Source organism: Pseudochaenichthys georgianus, chromosome 1, assembly GCF_902827115.2.
Source record: "Pseudochaenichthys georgianus chromosome 1, fPseGeo1.2, whole genome shotgun sequence".
In the NCBI taxonomy this organism is placed as follows: domain Eukaryota; kingdom Metazoa; phylum Chordata; class Actinopteri; order Perciformes; family Channichthyidae; genus Pseudochaenichthys; species Pseudochaenichthys georgianus.
In genome coordinates, this window is record NC_047503.1 from 29,977,370 (window position 1) to 30,000,080 (window position 22,711).

Consider the following 22,711-nt stretch of genomic DNA (forward strand, 5'->3'; position numbering starts at 1 on the left):
ACCTAAGGTCTCTCGCTCGCTCGGGCCACACATACACACACCCTCCCGGTCCTCCCGATGGCCAGTCGGTGCCTGCCGGTGAGCGTTGAAGTGTGGTCTGCCGCAAGCTGGCGGCAGGAGCGGGGCTGTCAGCATCAGCTTGTAGATGGTATTTTAAACTCGATGCGCTCTGAAACTACGGGGCGGCCGAGGAAAAAAATACACATGCGTTACTTGCGTTAAAATAATTAGTGGCGTTAATTTTTTTTGCGTTAGCGCGTAATTAACGCGTTAACTTGACAGCCCTAATATATATATATATATATATATATATATATATTTCTGATTAAATTGATTACACCCTTTTACACTTCACCAGCTACTAACTAAATCAAATAGGGAACATTCGGAGAAAATGTTCAGTAGTAAACTTTAACAAACCTCATCTCCTACTTTTCTCCCGCTTGCCTCCATTTTACAGATTTTTGGAAAGATACCTCGTCCTGGTGGTGAAACAATTTGTTTTATTAGCTGTCTCAACACCTTCTGAAGCATTTTAACTACCTGAATATGAAACCTTCCATGCAACATAAAAATATATGGTATAAGCCCTATCAGGCTCCAAAGCTGTGAGTGAAAACATCACCATTCATTGAGACTTCTTGGAATATTAACATTTAGCTCTGCATGCCTATCAATAAAATACAAACCAACCATTAAGAGAATCTCATCGAGAGACATTAGGCCCTCTAGGTAAGCACTTTATAAGACACGAGAACAACAGGCAAAGGCCTCATTCTTGCGAAACACTGTTTAAAAGAAGTCTTTAGCACTTCCTTCCCCCCGGGTTAATGGTGCTCTCCTAAGGCTAAGCAGATGATTATTGACAACGTGCCGCCAACATTTTATGGTCTTTGAACCACGAGACATGGCGTGGCGAACAGGATAGAGACCTCATGACTGCCGTCAGAGAGGGAGGGCGGGGAGGCTCAGTCTCCCCATCAGCTCTCTCTGTGGGACGCTTTTGTCCGATAAGAGGTCACGCACCACACCTGATTGAAGTCATGTGCTCCTCATTGCATGATGAGTAACACAAGACAACAGGGATGTGTTCTGCTCTGTGTGTACATTTGTTTGTGTTGAGGAGAGCATCAACATCTCTGGCTGGGTACATTTTGTGCTCATCCTCATCTGAAAAAGAGCTTGTTTGTTGTTTAAGTTCATATCATTCCTCTTTCTTGCTTCTGTCTGCGTTTCACATGTGTGTCCAAGTTTGTGTTTCTTTGATACATATCCAAAGTATGTGCGAGGTTGGAGGAGAAGTGCTGTGTGTCAGTGAGTGGGGGCGAAGGGTCTGGGTCAATGCTTTTGAGTACTTTAAGACCTTAACTTTGCTCCGGAGGACTCTTACTCCACACCCACGCCTCGTTCTATTAAACTCTGGACGACATCAACATTCCTGAGATTAATGTAGAGACAAACTCTAAAGCTACCCATGCACACACACCATATATTACTGCTGTGGGATACATCATATGACCTGCCAAAAGACAGCCCAAATGAGAGTGAAATATGTCCAGATACAGCTTTGATGTATCTGGACATGATGTATATCACTTTGAATGATCCTTATGTTTGCCTACATTACCAACAATGCAATTTTAGTTACGTTAAATGTTATGCTAGTAGCGACTTTTGTACACTAGCCTCCAGCAGAGATTGGTAGTGGGTTTAGAGATAAGATGATTCAACTCTTAACTCAAGACCTACAGATTGTTTAACTCTAACTTAAAGGGTCTTCAGCCCCAACTGATGCTGACTCAAATAAGATCACTTAAGCCAATAAATACAAATTTGCTCGATTCCCTCTGGAGCCACTTCAAGCTCTAAATAACTTTTCTCACATGTGCAGTAGTCCTCCCCAACCAGTGGACAATCTATGAAGTTCTCCTTTAGCAAACAGTTTTTTATTGCCCACACTTAAACACCTTAATCATGTAGTTAATTCACCATGACTACAAATTGACCCTTGCCTCAAACAGTTGCATAATTAAACTGTGCATTCAATGCGCCACAGGTGCCACATGTGGATGTTGGCTAAATGATTTGGTTGAAAAACGTTCTCTGTTCCACTTCATTTACTAAGAAAAACATGAAGTCACATTGTTGGTATTGTTCACAGACCCAACCATGTGCCTTTGGGGAGATTTGTTAGCACATGATTCGGTGAAGCGTGGTCATTTCCTCATTTGATTGATGATCTTGTCATAGTTTCCTTAAGTCATATTTATAACGCACAATACAATTCATTCTTCTTAGTAAATGTGGTGGTCAGGTGCAAACACAGGCGGTATCAATGCTTTTACCTCATAGGTTATGTGAGCTAACAAGTACCGCCCTCAATGTTCTGTCACTAGTTCATCCTTCAACATTAAATTAATTTGCAAGGGCATGATACCATGGACTTTTTTAACCTGTAAGAAACAATATACACAGTTAACTGTCGTACAATATAAACATGGAAACAACCATAGTTGAGTTTACAGGGACAATTGGATTTCCTAATTAGGAACAGACAATGCAATGACTTACATGTGGAAAGATAGATAGATAGGCTCCAAACCAGGAGCTTGTAGGATTGGTACCTCTCTCTAAAAGAATGCTACTTGCTTCATCTCCTAATCTTGAGACGCTATGTGAGTGATCGTGTCAAAGCCATAATGGAAAAAGATTAAAATCTTCACAATGTTCGCCTCTACACGGTATATAAACCATCACATATTGATGCTGTGACTCACTTACTCACGGACACACACCTTCTTCTAAGCCCTTGATCACATACATGCTCATTTATCCCTTCATGTTTACCCAGACAGATCAATCCAGCTGATCCAGCAGCTGCCGGACTTTGACCTTAAACTTACCCTGACAGATAGCGCTCCTGTAGGACACTTCCTGTCATGTGTGCAAGCATGGTGCGCATTAGCATGTTCTGTATCTATAACTGTGCATGCACTCAGTGGTCCAACGGGGCTACACTCACTGTTAGTGGGTTATGTTAGATTATGTGGTTGTACTTGCATGTGTGTGCATACATTTATCCGCACACTAACATCCAGTATTTCTGTCCATGTGGGTATCCTGGTCTACTCATATGCTTCAAATTGTATTCCACGTAAGCGTCTGCTTGCATGCATAGTGTGCATGTTTAAACTATGTGTGTTTCAGGATGAGCATGTGTGCATCAGGAGCATGGGTTTTAACTCACTCTGACTGTGAGCCGCGGCCCCCGGCAGGGAGAGCTGCGGCTCTGGCAGGTCTCAGCAGGGCTTTGAAGCTCAGCTCGGTTCCGCTGGTGGTTACAGGCCCGAGTCCATGTCACACTGAAGAGGTTTTCTAGAGAACTCGTACTGGGAGGCCTCCAGAGTGAAAACAGTACAATGTCATCATGTCTTATTGTTGGCAGCCATGTGAGCTCCACAATAGGTTCGGAGCCACCGAGCGGAAAAGAAGCACGGACATTTATGCCAGCTGAACTGTACAGCGTTTGCCATTTTCCCATGATGAATGGTAGCAGGAGCGCTGTTACTGTCAGGCCTGCCAAAGGCTGCCTTTAAGAATAAGGATCAGTGCGGCACCTTGTAAATCTTTAATCAAACTTTTCACTGGCCCTTTAATGGTTTCCTTGCAGCAAAACCTCCAATTTTCCAAAAGCGAAAGCAGGCTATTGAAGGAAACAAACACCAACTTGTTTTGTTTGACTATGAATTAGATTAAAAAAAAAATATATTGAATCTATTTTATTTCAGAGATTGATGTGTTCTTACCACGCTGTCTAAAAGCAAAGGTTAACAGCTTACATAGATGTAATCAAGCAACTACATACATTTTAACATAGAATTTAAGCTAGCGATATATTGTAAAGCTGGGGTAGGCAAGCTTTTTACTCGCCAACAATTACTGGGACCAGTGACTTCACAGTATGTAGCACATTTTACTTAAAACTGAGATTCATTTTCAAGCCAATCAAGCCTTATTCCCAAAATAACTATTTGCTATACCCCACTTCCCATGTTTGTTTTGTCTTGACTTGTTTTCTATTTAATACAAGTACCTGCATTGATCAATCCTGTGTTCACACCTAAGCAACAGCTGCACCTGTTTTTCTCTTAAATGAAGTAGAACTGAATAGACTTGTTGTTACAACTCATTATCTGGCTGCCACTTGACCTGCATATAAATCATATAGCTGTTCCCTACACCCCCTGATTTTAGTGAAGTAATACATTTAGATGTTAGTATATTTTTGTGGGCGCAATGTTAATGTTTCCTAATCATTTTTTATATCCAACTAATACCATGTTGATCTAACGATGAAGATGCCCGTGAAACACAGCAAAGCTGCTGCTGTCTCTACGGATGGCTAAGCAGCACGTGTCAGGAACAGCATACGGAGGGAAGGGAAGACGAGAAGGAGTGAACTAAAAAAAGACATGTGGATATGCAAAGTGAGCGGGGAGAAAAGGCTGTAAGAAGAAAATACAAAGAGAGGGTCGTGGGATGGGATGATTAGAAATGGGGTGCAGAGGAGGGGAGTGTAGTGGGCGAAAGAGGCTACGGCTTGGAGTTTGACCCAGATTTTAAATATGGTCTCTGACAACTGGTTCTGACCATGCCGCTGTGTGGTCTTCTTTTCTTTCCATTCGTTACGGATGCATAACGACCACACGCCTCTCCTCTCGGCACTCTGTGCAGTCACTCGACGAGTCAGAGCACGTTCACTTAATGCAACATTAAAACGACGACAACTCGGGGTCAAAGCGTCACCGGGTTCTCTTAAGGGGCTTTTGAAAACCCACATTGTGCGTTTCAGTACACGCATGTGCTCATCAAACACGGATCACACCTCGGGCTCTGAGAAAGGGCTCGAAATCAATCATATTATACAGTGCGTAGCTGCTTTAAAACCGATTTAGCTTTTATTCAAGTGTTACATTTTTTTATATACAGGCAGAAAAGATCGGCTGTGAAGGAGACAGGACATTTCTCTATGTACCAGCAGGAGAACACTGGGTGCAAGCTGAAGTCTTTGGCAGAGGTTGTTGGCAGTCCTCTTTTGCTTTTGCTGGTTTGTTGGCACTGCAGACGCCTGTTTGGTTATTTTACAGCCAAGCAGGAGCTATAACTAAGCCAATTCCTTTACAAGAAGAAATCAAGATTTTTGGGAGTTTGGCAGGGTTAATGGGATTCATTTTTTAATAGCCAGTATTAATAAATCAATATCAAAGAAACACTGTATAACTATAGCTTGTAGTGAAGCTGAAATGTTTACTATTCTGCAACTCGAAAAGGAGGACGGACATGTCTTTACTTTTGAGAGGTATTCTAGTCTCTTTAGCATGGCTAAGTGTCGGTGTATGTTTCTTGAATTTATAACCCGCCTGCCTGGATAAACATGAACACACACACACACACACACACACACACACACACACACACACACACACACACACACACACACACACACACACTAACGCCTCCTGTACTGTGTGTTAAGATTGTTGGGAGTTAAGTGACACTGACAGATGCTGAGAATGCTTGGACCTAAATTAAGCCCACTGCTTCATCAAAAACATCCTGCCTTCCTGCTTGGGCCGAGCCTACGTTGACTTTTCGTGGGGCACCCAGGTAAATTGGTGAGAGACTATCTTAATGAATTGTGCTATCAAATTCTCTCTCACTAATAGTGTATCAAATGTAAAATGTGACTTTATATTAATGCCTTTATTTACAGTTACACCTTTGTTAGCTAAAGTAGTGCAGAAAAGCTGGAAGAGCTGGCTTATTTTCACGATTTATTTAAATGATCACAGACGGCTGATTATAGATATTACTGTGATTTAGTTGCAATAACGGTCAGGTTTAAACAATGTGTTGTTTTCTACTCATTTTAAACAGTGCTATATCTACTTCTGTTGCCTTCAATTGCAGAATGTACTCGAGGAAGTATGGCACCTCATAAGCAGATTATTCAAACACAGGTATTGGGCTATTTATTCACCTGCACACACTTCTACATGCACGCATATGACAGATGTAAAAAAAAAAAAAAAGCGAGAAAAGGAGTGAAACAAAGTCAGGTTGCCATATAATTGTATGAAGTCATTGCATGATCTTTTTAATGACACATAATCTAATTCAAATTTGCAGCAAAAAGGTTTTATACAAAAAGCTCATGTTTGAGTTGAATTACATCGACTGTGCAATTAGATCAACCAGAACATGAACAACTTCTTCCTGGTCATAAGTGCTCTTTTGACTCACAAGTACACTTTGATTTAACACTTACATGCATTTACGTAAGTACAGCAAGTTATAAGCATGACCTTTACTTTAAAAGAAGCATTGTTCCACTGAGTGGCTATTTTTAAACTTCAAGGTACATGTTTGAGTATTTCTTTCCATAAGCTCACTGAAATACGTATTTATCCGCATGTTCACACAATAACAGTATGACCCATGCAGTAACGGAGAGCAAACCAAATTGGGTGGGAGGCGAGGAGGAGAGGAGGGAGGAGGAGAGGAGGAGAGGAGGAGAGGAGGGAGGAGGAGAGGAGGAGAGGAGGGAGGAGGAGGGAGGAGGAGGAGAGCTCTGCACCACCCTGCTCCAGCTCCACTTCCACTAGTGACCCCATGGCTGTAAATCTGAGCGAAGACCATTCCCTTCACCTCTTTGTTTCTTTTATTCTCCCTTTTTCTTCCCGGCACTTTACATAATCACTAACACAAAGCTACTGTCAATTTTAAATGGATTCATTATATAACCTTTTGGCAAGTCATAGACAGATGCTAATCTGTTCGGCAGGTTCAGAAGGTGAAATTTCAATGTCTGGTTGAAGATGTTTTTTTAAGGAAAGCATGACATTAAATATGTGATCTGGCTGACACAATAACAAATGTCCCTGTCTCTTTGCTTTACCAGACATCGCAATCACACTGCCGTCTTGACATACAGATTGATTAAACAATTCATTAAGTCATTTTCTCTTGCTCATTAGGCTTGTGTGTGTCCTTACACCCACTCCAAATCTTTCTTTGTTACAGCTACCAGTAAGAAAGAAAGAGAGAAGAGGTGGGAATAGAGAGGAATCAACTTCCAGGAAAACTAAACTGTAACCGCTTAATTATCTTGATGCCTGCAACACAACATATCCCTGTCAGAGCCAGGCAGATCCCACAAATGACACAACATTAAACGTGGTGGTTACCAGCTTAAGAGGGTACACTATGGAGTTCTTTATACAACCCCCACTTGCTTTAACAACCAGGATTGGATCAGGTTGAAATGACTCCTAAACTGAAACTAAAGATGATGGTATCTGCAGCAGTGTCAAAGTGTCTTGCCAAATTCAACCAAATCGTCCTCGTAGTGTAACATATTATTAATGAAATACTGTTGGTTTTTGGACTTGCTTTCGGAATACAGAACTGCTTTAAAAGTGGCCAAAATGTTCATGAGTTGCCTTACTGTTAAGTGATTTAGTTGTTCTGGGCATTAGGCTCTACCTGTCTGAATGAAGTATATCCGTGCAGTCTCAGGACACTGCTTGAGTCACAGGCCTGTCGCTGGTGGGATGGATTGAGTATCATTATGTTCTATTAAGCCAGAGATCCATGTCCAACAACCATTATTTATTCTGACAACTGTGATCTTAGATCATAATGCTCCGACTTTGGGAAACAGCGGTAACACTGGAAAGTTGCCTGCTGCTATTCATGGTAATGCTCCTATTTTGCAAACAAAGAACGTGCCCAAAGCAACATCTCACCTCTTTCTAATTGCTAATTACTGACGGCTACAAGTTAAACTCTGCCAGGCTGAGGGCAACACCTTAGCAGACAATTAAAAACAATACATGGAAAGATCAACATGTTTTAATAATTAATATCATATCTCCCTTGCTTTATTGGGACCCACCAAGATTTGTTTGAGGTTCTTGCAGCTAGAAATGTGTCAATCTGTGACTGCGTTTCTGAAAACATGTTTGCTTTTCATGACCTTTTTTGTAGTTAATGATTCAAAATTGTAAAAAAAAAAAAGGTTAACAATAGAGCAGGAATGAAAACACTGGTTAAACATAGTGCTAAGTTCCAGTAAACTTATAAGATATGCAGATGTTGCAGCTGGTGCCTCTTTTATACTTTGATCTCAAACTATAGTATCAGTCCTATAAAAGCCAAACCCGACAATTGCAGGACGTTATGAATAAAATGAGTTTTGGGTGCGGACGTAGCATCTGGGACAACTTGCTGTGTCCCAAAACAAATTGACATTTACGTCAGAATTGTTTGCCTTATCTCTGCTAGTTTGACTGCTTCTACAACATGTTCACTAGTAGCATGTACAAATAAAGTGCCAACATTAAATCCGATATAATGATCATATAACGTCCCTGCACGCCAACTCCCAACCAGCTGCATTAATCAAGTGGTTAGTTTCAGGTGTAACGTTACAAATGGCTTGCTTAGATTTCACGTTGTAGAGCTTGTTGAGGTACATGCACAGTCTGAAAATAAGCACTGCTTGAGAAGCCACTTTCAGAGGACTGAATATCCTCTGGGAGTTGACCGTTTTATAATCAAGTGTGTACGGTTTGCACTCTTTATTGGATCAGTGTCATGAAAAAAGACCCTGTCAAATCTTTTTGCATGCAGACTTTGTTAGCTTTGCACACTGTATTAGAGCAGGTTAAATGGTGGGTTAAGAGGGGATGATGGAGGGAAAGAAACACATTTAGTTGAATTCATCCTCTAAACTCCACCATGTTCCTTCATAACAAGTTGATTTATGACTAGCTGTTGCTGAGGCTCTGTTTTTATTTATGTCAGCCTCTACAGTATATCTTACTTTGATGTTGCCTTGATGTGTATTCATCTTCCCCTTAATTATAAAGCAAGAGGATATTTGACAATTACGCACAGAGGCAGATTGAAATGTCACCAGCAGAGAGCCAACTGAGAGACTGAGATATCAGACTGTAATGCAGGTGGGGAATATCTGATCCACACGCCTTGGCACAACTCACAGTGTTAGTAGTTCCACTCAAACAACGTCTACATGTGTTATTTAGTGAGCTTAAGAGGTGCTGGCTAGTTGTCTTTATGCTAAGCTACGCTGACAGGCTTCTTGCTTTTTATTTACTATATATAGACATAAAAGCATTGAGGTATAAAGAGAACTGGAGGGACCCGTTTATTAAATGTTACTCAGCAGCGCATTAATCCAGACTGCAGTGATAAATTACCTGGATTATCTAGTCATTTCTGCATCTATTGGCCCATTGAGCAAGCACACCTACTTACTCACGCTGTGAGATAGTTAATTGGCATATATCATAACATCTCATATTAACAATAACAATAGAAAAGCATTTATAGAAAATAAGTCAATGTCAAAAGTGGTGAAAGACATGACAAGGGGTATTTGTCTCCAGTAATGAACATCTTTTGTATATACTGTTCCTGCATATTGCCATACTCTATGACAATGTTTACATTCCTAAACCCACACTGCCCAAAATAAGCCACCCTGTGCAAGTACATGAGTGAAGACAAAAAAAGACAAGAATAATTTACAAGAGGGATATGGAAGACAAAACAGTTAACCCAAATCTGAGTTATTAAAAGTCTAAATATTTGGGATGCAGATGTCAAAAGATATTTCCAAAATATTAGTTTGGGAGTCAGATAGGTATTTCTGCCCAAGTATGAGAGTTCAGTGATGTGCCTTTTTAAGTTCCAAGAATGCACATTACTGAGCTTGAGATTGCCGTGGCCAGCCCGTCACATTGTGGTAACGATCACTCTGATGCGAACATAAAAAAGCTTTTCATTCAACACTAAGCCAGACATACTCCCCACACACACAAACACACACACAAACACACACATAGAGGCAATGTATTCTTGTCCACATCAGTTGCAAAGGTTACAGTTAGAAAAGCAAAGCAGATGCTGATATTTTTCAGCTGCACATGTGCGCTGCAGATAATACTTGCATACAACGCTAGAACAGTGGTTCCAAATCTGGGGGGCCCGTGGTTATAAAGGTCTTTATCCCCATGAAATCTGTAATCACGCCGGGTTTTCTTTTTTGCACAATACAAATGCATGCTGACATGTCAGTTTTAAGGCCTCCTCCCTAAAAGTGACTTATTCCTCCCTATTCAAGATGTCACACTCTAAAGTTGCAGTTATGCATTAATTACAATGTTTCTAATAAATCCTATAAGAGTCTTCAAGCAAATGTATCTAAAGAGGGGGACTTTGGGACCACTGCTCTAGGGGTATCACAAGTATAATAACCCATGCACACTTACACACAATCTCCCTTTCTCCTTAAAACCAACTATGATCATGCTGTCCCGTGACTAATCATTTTGCGAAGACAAAGAAACCAGCAACTGATGTTTTCCAAGGCAGCTTGAATAACTTCCATTGACAGCTTTCGATGGAAGCAGAAAATCTCTTTTCTGTATTGGAGCATGTTTTTTGGGAAGATGGGTTTTCCCTTTTTTGTAATATCCTCAAAGCCAAGCTTGGCACAGAGGCCCTCTGGACGGGAGGATGTTGGCTCGAGCCAGACAATGAGCCACCGCAGGGAGGAGAAAAGATCAGAGCAACCATGTGGCTCTGTCATGCCCCTGATTTACTAAAAATGTGTTTACTTCACTCAATTGTTAGCCAGACATGTTACATACTTTAGAAGTTTGGTGAAATTGTCAGCTTGTATTGGCTGCTGTCTATTTTTTGGAGAAAAAACGAACTGGTAAAGGCCTACCACAGCTCGTCATTAGCTCTCTTAGCTCAGAAGTTGTGAAGGAGGAAGGTGCGGGGAAGTAAAATGGCTACCTTTCCATTCTGACTACTGAGGAGGATGAACAGATAAGACACTTACCGCCGCAGGTTTATTTGGTGAGTTTTGGTAGTGGAACCACTTCTTTGGCAAAGGATCTTAGTGCCAAAATAAACGCCCACTTCTCCTCACTCCTTATACACATACACAAACGTGAACACACTCGCTGACTCCACACAATGGCATGACTGTTTTTCACAGTTTCAAAAACACATTTGCCAATCGCCCTGCGGAGCTCATTGTTACTTTATATCGGGGCACACAAACGACAAACCATGTTCAGCCTCCAACAAATGTAGCAATGCAAAGAGATAGTGCCAATGAGGTCTGCCAACACGCATCGTTGACCCCAAACAGCCAGAAAACAACTGGAAACGGACTGTGTGCCCCTCTCTGTGGTTAGGAGAGGAGAGAAGGAATGACTTTTCAAAATAGTTGTGGATGAACTCAAGCTCAGGCAGGGAAAAACCTATAAACAATTTCTCCTCATACTATCGCTCTAATACTTTCACATCAACACTCTGCTTACGTAGAGTATATGCAAACAGTATCACAAAGACAAACAGTGGAAGAAAAAGCCCTGCTGCCGTCTTACTGAATGCATGCCGGCGCAGAAAAAGTTAAATACATGCAAGCAATTACATTTTCCATATGAAAAGCAAACAGTGAGTATAGGAGAGGTTGAGAGGCGTAGAGTTAATGTGTTGAGCTGTGTGAGTGAGTATACATGTGTGTGTACACAGTGCTGACCCCTGAGTCAATTTATCTTGTTTCCATACATGTGTGAGAGACAGTCACGCCTTCTACACCTACAAGACAGCTGAAGCCTGGGAGACATGTCAGTGTGTGTTGTGACCTTCTAGTCCACCTACAGGCTAAACTTACTGCAGTGCGGAGAACAGGCATATTGATATGTTTGCTCACAATTGTAGCATACTAGTATACAGTTTTTCAAAAGGATCGACTCTCTTTCCTCCACAGTTTATTTATTGATGCTGTTATCATATCATGTTACGTTTCTTCCTGTAACCATTAGCTGTTTCAAGCAAGGTACATGTGGTTGCTGCATAACATATTTAGTAATATCTTACAAAGTTAAGACTGAGTGATGTATACATCTGTTGCTTAGAAACATCCTATCACAATGAATCAACTATTTAAACAAGTCACAGTAGCATCAGAAGATGTAGCATAACGTCCACAAATAATATTACGGTTGGTCAAAGAAATGTAACAACTGACTGCAAAACTTTCGTAGATATGAATGACTTTATTTTTTGTAAAAGCAAACATGAAGTAGTTAAGAGGGATTCATTCAGTTTTAAACAAGTGAAAATATCAGATTATGTTAACTTAGTTGAAGTCAATTTATGGTATTTACATTTTTAAATGAAATGCCGCAAAATGGGGCACTTCTAACGTGACAAAATGAAGAGGCTTTATATCTGACAACGTTCTGCTCTTGTAAACATTTTATTACAGTAAACAATCAATCATCTTTGATGTGTCGGTTTGGCTTTGAACGGGTCCCCTCTGAAATAAAAAATCATCACAGCTCATTTTAAAACGGCAAGTTTCTGGTCCATATTCCATATCCAGTCAGACCGTTGTTGGAGGGATTGACACAGGGAAGGTCCGCTCCAGTTCTCCCTGCCCTCTAGCTTTTGTCTGCAGTGTTTGCTCTGGAGTTGAGTGGTTCTTTTGGTGTTGGAGCTCTGTCAGCCCACACCCTAATGCAGCCTGTGTTAGACAGAGATCTGGGACTCTGGGAAGCAGAGGGGGCCTACACTACTCTTATAGGCGTGTCCCTTCTGCCTGTTGAGTCATGCCGCCATGGTGTACTCATCACCAACTTCTTATGCTGAATATGAAACATTTGAATTAAACCTGTCAAAACAATTAAGTTATTGACTTATTTTAATAAATATAAACAAAGGCATTGACCCTTTTTCTGACCTCATATTGGCAGGTTTTCCCTACCATTATAAAACGTAGGCATTCCAAAGACATTGCACATTTTTGATAACGGAGCCTTTTTATTTATTGTTTTGGTTGTGTGGTTTTTCATTGTTTATTTATTTAGGATATTATATTTTGAAATATTCTTGGAATTTGGAGTTATTATATTGTCCTACAAAGTTAGTTTTTAGTGCAGGCCTAATCAAGAGTTAGAGTAAAAGATCTTTGTGGCAGGTGTACAGGACACACATAAAGTAGAGTTGAGTGCACATGTTTACAGTTACACATATTTCCCCCTCCACCACGGAGCTATGTGTTAATGCTTAATTCTCCACCACTCACAACCAAGGACATCTGCAGGTTCAGCAGATAAAGAGAAGTCGTGGTGCACGGCGTTCCTGTGGCTTTTTCACTTTTATATTCTCCGTCCTGTCATCACTCAATACAAGCACTCTGAAGTGGCACATTTATCACTGTAAGGATGGATTTACGCAGCAATGAAAGAGCTGTTTTATAAGCCGAGCTACAAAGAAGAAAAATAGCTACTGGACTTTAAAATGCCACCCTCTGTTCTTTATCTAGAGAAGATGCATATTCATAGCGCAATTTACAGTCCTTTTGAAGAGTTCCTTTGATTACATCATTTGACAGTATTGTCTAATTTGGAGAAAGACCAGAGAGACCTGCACTGACTTGCTGTAATTTAAAACCACAAATAAAAGCAGACAGGTTCTGAGGCACAACTCCTGTTTCAAAATGCCTCAATATTTACACTTTATAATGCTCAACCTTTTGATAAAAAACCTGAGCTAGGCTGGCATCATCTTTAAAGCTGCTACTCAACTTGGCCTATCATTTTAAATATTCTCTTACACCAAGAATGACAATTGCTTATCAGGACGGCTCTTATAGCTTCTGATGAAATTCAAATAACATTTCAGATAATTATGCAGTATTTTCAACATGCACTCGCTAGTCACACGGAGACTGCGAAAAAGGCATTCGGGGGGGGGGGGGGGGAAGTCATGTGACTCAGCCCTACTTGAGTGAATTCAGCTTAGATAAAAGGCTAAAAAGTCATTTACTGTCAGTTTGTGCTTCATGACGCCCTGAGGGTATACGGCCTCCCGTGTGAATTTTACTCCAAGCTCGCCTTGTTCAAAAAGCCAGGCTGGTGTTGAGCTTGTGCCTCAGGGAGTAATGGCGACTGGGTGGCGGCTGAGCAGCCGCCATGAGGGAAGCACACCGTCAGTCCTGTGATAGCCGTATGAGATTCCACATGCTCTGATGAGTAATTCCTCCCTCCCTCCTCCATCACCATGTGGTTCATGGCCCTGAGTCATCGTCCGCACTTTCCCTCACTCCCCGTCCGTCTGTCTCTTCCTCTCTTTCCCTCGACGTGAAGAGGATTCTTTCTTCAGCAGTGGCCGTCCGAACTCAACAGAATATCCTCCCTCCGATGACTCACTCACCAATATCGAGAGCTCCACTCCACACCACCCTCTCTCCAGCCAACACAGCCCACCACACCCAGGCCTGGATCCCAGTCCTCCACGGCCTGCTTGCCTCAATGTCTCTCTCTCTATCTGTGTGTTTGCCTGCATGCCCTTTCCTGTGTCTGCCTGGATGCCATTTTCTAGAACTCTCTGCGTTCCTGCAGTCTTGTCAAGATTTCTCATGGTTTACCTGTCTGTATGCACCCATCTGCCTGCCAGTATTTCTACCAGCCTGTACTGTGTGCTCTCTGAGTTGTGATAGTCTGCCTTTGCCGCTTGTCTTATTTGTCAGACTAGCTGTCTATCTTCCTTTCTGTCTCTCTTTCAGTTTGTCCCTTGGCAATGATTGCAATGTCAAAATACAAAAGGATAAGGAGGGTTGACTCCCCTGACTGAATATTAAACTAGGAAGACTTGTGCAGAAATACAATGACAGCGTAATTCATAAGTCTGCCAAAGGGAAACATTGGAATTGTTAGTACATACATTCAGCCAGTGCAGTTCCAGATACACTCAACAACATTTTCATCATTGTGCTTATAGGCATCAGCATATCACATTTTACGAAAGTTACTGTTGGTACTGTTCGTTTTCAGTAAATCCTTGGAGAATGCGTCTTTTCCATACACGTGTTCTGCAATTCATGGTTTGTCTAACTAAGGTTACCGCTCTAAAAGTAGTCAATGCAACCAATACATGCAGTTTATTTGACGAGTGCCCTGGTTTTGCAGCGCGACAGGTTGTTAATGTCAGTCCCCAGACGCCGTTCACAGATCCTCTACATGTTGCGACAGGAGATTTGTTGACCATTGCAAGAGCAATAAGGATTTTTAGGGGCATTATGACTGGGTTAATAAAACACAGCTGCCCTTAAAAGTCCCTCACTTTTCTTGCTGCCTTTTTCTCTCTCCCTCCCTCCCTTTCTAGCATAATCGTTCTATGTCTCATTCCAGACTTTTGAGATCAAACTACAACATTCGCTGGCTCCTCGAGAGCGATTTGGTGCATAACTTTGGTATCTGTTCAATCGTGGCTGAAGAAATTAAACAACCAGGAGTGACCGCAATGTCTGAAGTTTGACCTTTTTAAGGGGGTCCAGGTCATATATTTCATAAAAAGCCAGCACGCCTCCCAGTATTTATGAATTGTATATTTATAATAGCAGAGTTTTATTGGGATTTGCAGTGACGTTTGTAAAGGGGGTTGAATGAGTTCAGAGCAGAATTTCCGAGAAGGAGCTCGCCATGTGTTCATTAGAAGTTGAGCTTTAGCAGAGAAGGTAAACACAATGAGAAGCTTTTACCTTAGCAGAGTTGTCTATATGATGCTCACAATAACACATGTAGTAATGGAGAACTAAGTGAACCCAGAGCAGAAAACGACCTGGAGGAACATGTAGGTAAAATCTATTTAAAGTAAGTCCACAACTCTGCTTAGTGCTTATAAATTGCATGAGGAGAGAATATGAGACAGCCATGGTGGGGGGAAGAAATGTAAGCAACTGTGCAGCAAGTGGGGAGATGAGTCCAATTGGGCCTTTTAAACAACATGAAATGCCACTGAGAGAGGCTTGGCAGGCAGTAGCAGCCAGCACTGTTTAATATCACAACTATAATCAGCACACTTGGTGACTATCCCAGAGCTCCCCGTAGCCACGCTTATTCAAACCAGGCTCATTCCTCCAAGCCTCCCTACTAGGCCCTCAGCTCTCATACTCACACTGGCTTGTACTCTCCTGCAGCATATATGGAGAACTTTTGGCTGGAGTGCCTTTATCTGCTTTCTGTGATGTGTCATAGTAGTGGGCTACGTTTGAGGGAATCAGTGATGATCTCGATCTGTGGTGAAAATATTTTTCATCTATTCTCTATTTTTGATTTAAGTACATTTATGATATAGGATATGTTTTTCATGTTTAAAAAATGCTCTACATGTAATGTTAGATAGCAGTGTGATATTGCCTATACAATCATAATAATTAAATTGGTAATTAAAACTTAAGGGGTTACGACAAAGTGTTCTTACAGAAGTAACAAAAGGTAGCAGGTCTGTAAAAACGAACACGCTGCCACTGATCAGTTATACACAGCCTCAAAATAACTTATGATCAGGCTTTAATGTTTTAATAAATACAACTGACGGAAAGATTAATGTAACCACTTCCCACCTACCGTGAGGCCAAGGGAGTCTGTTTCATTTACAGGACTGTTTAAGGTGCGTAGTAATAATCACGGAGGTCTCCTGTTTTAAAATAAAAACCTCATGCTTCAGCGAATGTCTTACCTATGTGTCACTTGCAGCATGGAGATGCCACCCTGGCCCTCTGCTCTATTAATTACATAAAGCATCTAGTGTCAGGATGCTAAATTCATTAGTGAGGTATGTGTGGCATGCTAGAGTCAGGACAGATATAGAAACAGGCCTCCAAAACAAATTCTTCCCCACTTGACACATTTGTTCTACATAATGGAGTTGTGTTTTTATCAATTTCAAGCGGTCTGTGTAAAGTTTGAGCTGTAAGCTTCAATATAAATGGTTAAACTTTATATTAAACTAAATTCAAATGGGGTAATTTGCCTGTAACGTAACCAATTTGTTTTGTATTTGGCGCTCTTTGAAGATGGATTAATTCAATAACTGATTGTATTTTTTGGGTTTCTTTCTAATCTCATTTCTATTCAATGTATGTCTGGGCTGAAGAATAAAGCCTGAAAAAATATGAAAAAGGAAAACAATTCAGAAACGGTGCAGCAGAACAAGGTCAGCTGAGAAATGCAGGGCCGTTTTTTTTCTTTCTAGATAAGTGTCATGTGAAAGTTGTTCATTGTAAGCATCAAATAGAAACACCCTCTGGTTTTTGTGACTTTGAAGAAGCATGCTTCTTGCACAAGGCTGGACAGTTCAACTTCTACTTATTAAAGGTTACGCCGATTAGTAAGCATTGTCATTCACCATTTGACTCTGAGCTATTAAAAAGTAAATATTTCATGTAGGCTACATTTCATTTGGTTAAGTATCTGCAGCTGTTTGCAAATGCAATGCTCTTTGCTCCTGTATTCTTTGATTAGTTAACTGCCTGAAGCTTTTTTCATATATTTAAGACATTAAGAGATATTTTCGTATACTAAGCTCTCTTTAATGGGTCTTATGGTTGCCCATGTATTAGTGGCTTCATGATGACCTATTGTACCTTTTGTTCTTTGATAGTATCGCCATATCATTCCCGACAAAATATTATAGAGCAGTTATTAAATGGTGTTTACTGACCTTATCGAGCGTTTTTGGTGAGACTTTATCTGCCGAGATGTGCGTGTGCTTTAAAAAAAAAACCATTTTATATTATCCGTAAGACTTCCCATCTGTTCCCTATTTATTTTCTTAATACGAAGCAGAAGTGCATTTTCAATAACTTGGTGGTTACATGAGCCAGAAACTGGGACTTTGTAGGCCAGTTGAACGAAGTGAGGACTCACCTTGCCCGCAAAGACCCAGCATCTAACTCACACCATCATCATCATCATCATCATCATCATCGTCATGGTCATCATCAGTCCCATCACTGGGGACTCGGCGTAGAGGAAACTACAAAGGTTTATCTATGGATTCTGGAAATGTCTTAAATATCCTACCACCACATTTGACTTCCAGACGAGGTAATAAAGGAATGCGGGTGTTATAATAGTAGGGTCATTAAGCATCGTTCCCGTGCCGATACATACCAATGGATATGTCAGTGTCTCCAGGAGCAGGCGATGCTGTCCGGTTGTTGTTACCTGCGATCCGTGCAGGTGTCAGCATCCCGCAGCCATATGGGGACTTTGCGTAAAAAGCGCCGCCTGTCTGGTTGGTTGTCTGGCTGATTGAAGGAGATCGCGTCTGCAATAGAAGTTTAACTTCACCGTCCATCCACCGCCAGCTCCAGCACCACCCCAGCAATATCTGATCACTGGGTGTTGCATGCATCCCAGATTGAGCAAGATTATCCTTTTGAGGCGTGGGGGGGGGGAACAAATTGTCTTTCAGAAGCAGTCGGACAGTCCCCCCCCCCCCCCCCCCGGCCTATATTTTCCTCTCTGTCAGGGGTGAAAAACATGCAACAGTGTCGCGCCTGTACCAGTCTACCCCTCACTCCCCCCCTCTTAATAAAAAAAAAAAATCTTCTTCGATTCCCCCCCGAGAGATCCCCGGTGCGCAAGCAAGGCTCAAGGCACCCAATATCCATACTGGGAAGAGACAGCCGCGGAGAGAGAAAGAACCCTGCTGTTGCTACTGCCATGCTGCAGCCTGGCTTTTATGAGCAGGATATTCCCAAACAGCTGGAAGGAGCTGATATATGGTGCTGCGCCCTCGTGTTGGGCCCTCCCCAAAATGGACTGGTGAAAAGTGGTAACCTGGTTATTTTCAGCGCGTCACTGGCTCCTCTCCAGTTATAGGTTCCCGTCGGGGAGCAGCAATGTGGCCCCGAATTTCCAATTATTTTGCAAGAGGACTTTTAGAACAGCCAAGAGCAATACACTGAGTATTGTCCAAGCATGTGTGTTTGGCTGTAACGGCACACATTCCTGCGGTGTGTTGGCTCGCCCGTCCTCATGCAGGTCTCTGCCGCGCTAAGCTGCGTCTCCGACGGCTCCTCTGCGCCTCTCTCGAGGTGTTCCCCTCTTTTATCTATGCTTCAGGAGGCTTTAAACATCCCAGGTTCATCACACCTCTCACGTTACCTCCCTGAATCGACAACATGTTAGTGGGCTGCGACCCCTGCCGGTAGGAAAGCGCCATGACACTTCATTACATGCATGTGACACTCACCATTTTATTCACGTGAGTGTTGTCACGTAAAACAGCGTGACAGTTGAATCATTTTTGAACACTCGGTGAGTTCATCACACGTATAAGACAGGAACAATTATATCCTGCTTATGTTATGAATGGACTTGTTTTCTATAAAAACATTATTGTAATTTTGCTATAATATTTGTTCACATTAGTCCGTTTTACATTGCTTCAGAAGTGTGAAAAGTAAGTCAGATATTGTACTTAAATAAAAGTAGAAGTAATCAGATCATGTACTTAAATAAAGTAGTAGTACTCAGGTCTTGTAGGCTACTTAAATAAAAGTAGAAGTGCAGAGTCTAGAACAAGGGAAAGTCCTTCATTCAAAAATGTTACTCAAGTTAAAGTAGCCTACAATAGTGGCATCTCAATGTACTCATTATGCAGATTGGCCCATTTATATTATATTATGTTTTGATTATAATTATTGATGAAATAATGTGTTTGTCAGTGCTGGTAAAGGGGCAGCTAGTTTTAAAGACGTTATATACTGCAGGGTTGTAAATGTACTCAAGCTGTGACTAAAGTCTTCGTTAAGTGTTTTTATATTTCACATCATTAATCCAAATCTGCAAGTAACCAAATATATTAAATAAATATAGTAGAGTAAAAGTACACAATGTATCTCTGATTTGTAGTAGCATTTTCTATCATTGTTTTTAGTATTTTTTATTTGCTATCATACTTTTACATGTTGCATTCTATTACAATATAATTTTGTTTCTCGATGTCATGCTTCACTTTTAGTTGGTTACCCCTACCCTACGCTATCATATGGTTAATGGTTTGAGTCAGCTGCTTTATTTAGACAAGCCCACAATAATACCGGAAATTGGCTGTTGTCCTCCCAAAATAAAAGAAAGACCTGCAACTTTTGTCCTGAATTATTTACCCGAGTTGCAAATGTAACCTTTTTTTTCCGTCACACTCCTTTTTTCGTGTTCTTTTTATATGCATTTGGGCACATTTTGTCACTAATATATCGTGTAACTGCTTGGGAAATAGATTAATCGTATTTTAAAAGGTTTGACCGGAAGCGAAGTGTTTGATTCGACGTCAAACAGCAATGTCCGACTCTGGAGGCGACCTGACAGGAACACACCCGGCTTCTCCTAAACATCGCATCGTGTCATCACTCCGGCAGCAGCAGGGCGGATGTTCTTCATCGTCTTCACCATCACATTAGCATCTGACACCCGGCGGTGAGTCCCAGTCTATGGTCTCTCTCTGTAAATGAATGACATCGCATACAGGCTATTCCCAATCCTCGTCTTGTTATATGTTCTAATCTCATGTCAGATCACGTGAAACTAGTTTAGTACTGGACCAATAGTCAGTTTACTGGTGCAGAGATAGAGGGAGACGTATGTAAAGACCCCTTTGTGTTTAAGGCAGAAAGACACTGAAAGTTGTGCCTCTGTTGCTAAAGCAGATAAAGACCACACATTACAAGCAATCAATCTGGTTTGTTTTACTGTCAACATAACGCACTGAAATTATAGAGAATTCCCGCTTTCAGTGTTAAATCTATACTTATTGAATATTAGTGCAACAACTTGAAGTATATTTACTTTATAGCCTGGGAAAGTTCTAATGTATAGTTTCTCTTTCTCTTAAAATCACTGTACATTGTACATACATATATTCAGTTTAATATGCCATCTCTCACATACTTATGTGAATATAATAACTTGCTTTATATCTTGTTAATTCAACATGTATTCATTTCATTTCATTTCAAACCTTTATTTAACCAGATTGGTCCCATTGAGATCATAGATCTCTTTTTCAAGGGAGACCTGCAGCATATAGGTTCCACATGAAACATAAAACAATATACATTATATTTACAGGATACATAGTTATAGACATTTACAAGTGCCCATTGTATCGGCAAGCATTTCATTTACCCTAGCTTTAAAAACATGCAGAGGAATGAGATTGCTCAGTTTCAATTATTGCTGAAGATTGTTCCAAGCAAGTGGAGCTGCGCACATAAAAGCTGTCTTACCGAAGACAGTCCTTGCTCTTGGCACATCTAACAAGACCACATCATGTGACCTCAGACAATAGCTGCTTGCAACTCTCTGTGTGATCAGCGAGCAGATATAATACGGGAGTTTACCCAACAAAGCTTTATAGATAAAAGTGTACCAGTGACTGAGCCTCCGTACAGAGAGAGATGGTAAACCTGCCTTGGTATACAGTGTACAGTGATGTGTAAGCGCTTTACAATTTGTGACAAATCTCAGAGCACTGTGATGCAGCATCCAATTTGCTCAGGTAATTGGCAGGTGCATTCATATAGACCAGATCACCATAGTCCAGCACAGGTAAAAAGGTCACAGTGACTAGCCTTTTCCTGGCCTCAAGCGAGAAACAGGACTTGTTTCTGAAAAAGAAACCTAGCCTAACCCTCAGTTTTTTTAGCAGGTTATTGACATGAAGTTTAGAAGAGAGACAATCATCAAGCCAGATACCAAGGTATTTGTAACAGGCAACAACTTCAAGTTTTGTTCCTTGCGTAGTTACAATATCTAAAACAGGCTCTGGAGTCTTTTTAGCTTTTGAAAAGAGCATTACCTTGGTTTTCTCAACATTTAAAAGAAGCTTTAGTTCAGAGAGCTGAGTCTGAATAGTGTTAAACAGCTTGTAATTTAACAACAGCCTCTTTAATGGAGGGACCTGCACAATACATTACAGTATCATCCGCATAAAAATGTAAAGTAGCTTCATCCACATTATCACCTACACTGTTAATATATATGGAGAATAAAAGTGGTCCTAAAACAGAACCTTTTGGTACACCATTAGAAATGTTTAACCATTCAGAAGACAGTCCATCAAAATGAACACATTGGGACCTTTCAGAGAGGTAGTTTACAAACCACCCCACTGCAAGGCTGGATATGCCTATACTGAGTAGCCTCTGCTTTAAGATGCGATGATCAACGGTGTCAAACGCTTTGGAAAGGTCAATAAACAGAGCTGCACAACTCTGCTTATTATCTAAAATAGTAGTAATGTCATTTACCACTTTCATTGTCGCAGTGATGGTGCTGTGTTTCTTTCTGAAGCCTGACTGATGTTTAGACAGGATGTCATTGTTACATAAAAACTCCTTTACCTGTTCACTCACTAAGCGTTCGAGCACCTTAGCCAGAACTGACAATTTAGAGATTGGCCTATAGTTATTTAAAATAGTTGCCTCCCCTCCTTTCAGTAAAGGCAAGACATAAGCAGACTTCCATACTTTTGGAGTTGTATTTGTGCTGAGGGAGAGGTTAAAAAAAGAAGTAAGAGGTGGAGCAATAAAATCTGCAGCTATCTTTAAAAAGAAAGGTTCTACGTTGTCCGGGCCAGCCGGTTTCCTAGGATCTAACTTGGATAATGCTTCATGAACAATACCAACAATATATATAAGTATATTTTCTACTTTCTTGTTTATTTCTAGTCTTTTAATTTGTATTTCACAATGCCATGTCTTTATGCTCCTGCAACACAAACATGTCCCAAATTGGGATAAATAAAG

At 41.0% G+C, this 22,711-nt stretch overlaps 1 long non-coding RNA gene across 1 annotated transcript; it reads right to left on the minus strand.

The window, feature by feature from the left end:
• Positions 1-12,144: 12,144 nt before the first annotated feature.
• Positions 12,145-18,399, minus strand: LOC117446513 (uncharacterized). The gene is made up of 2 exons (XR_004552149.1): positions 18,069-18,399; positions 12,145-12,427 (listed from the first exon to the last, which is right to left on the minus strand). It is a non-coding gene; the product is annotated as an uncharacterized lncRNA (long non-coding RNA).
• Positions 18,400-22,711: the final 4,312 nt, after the last annotated feature.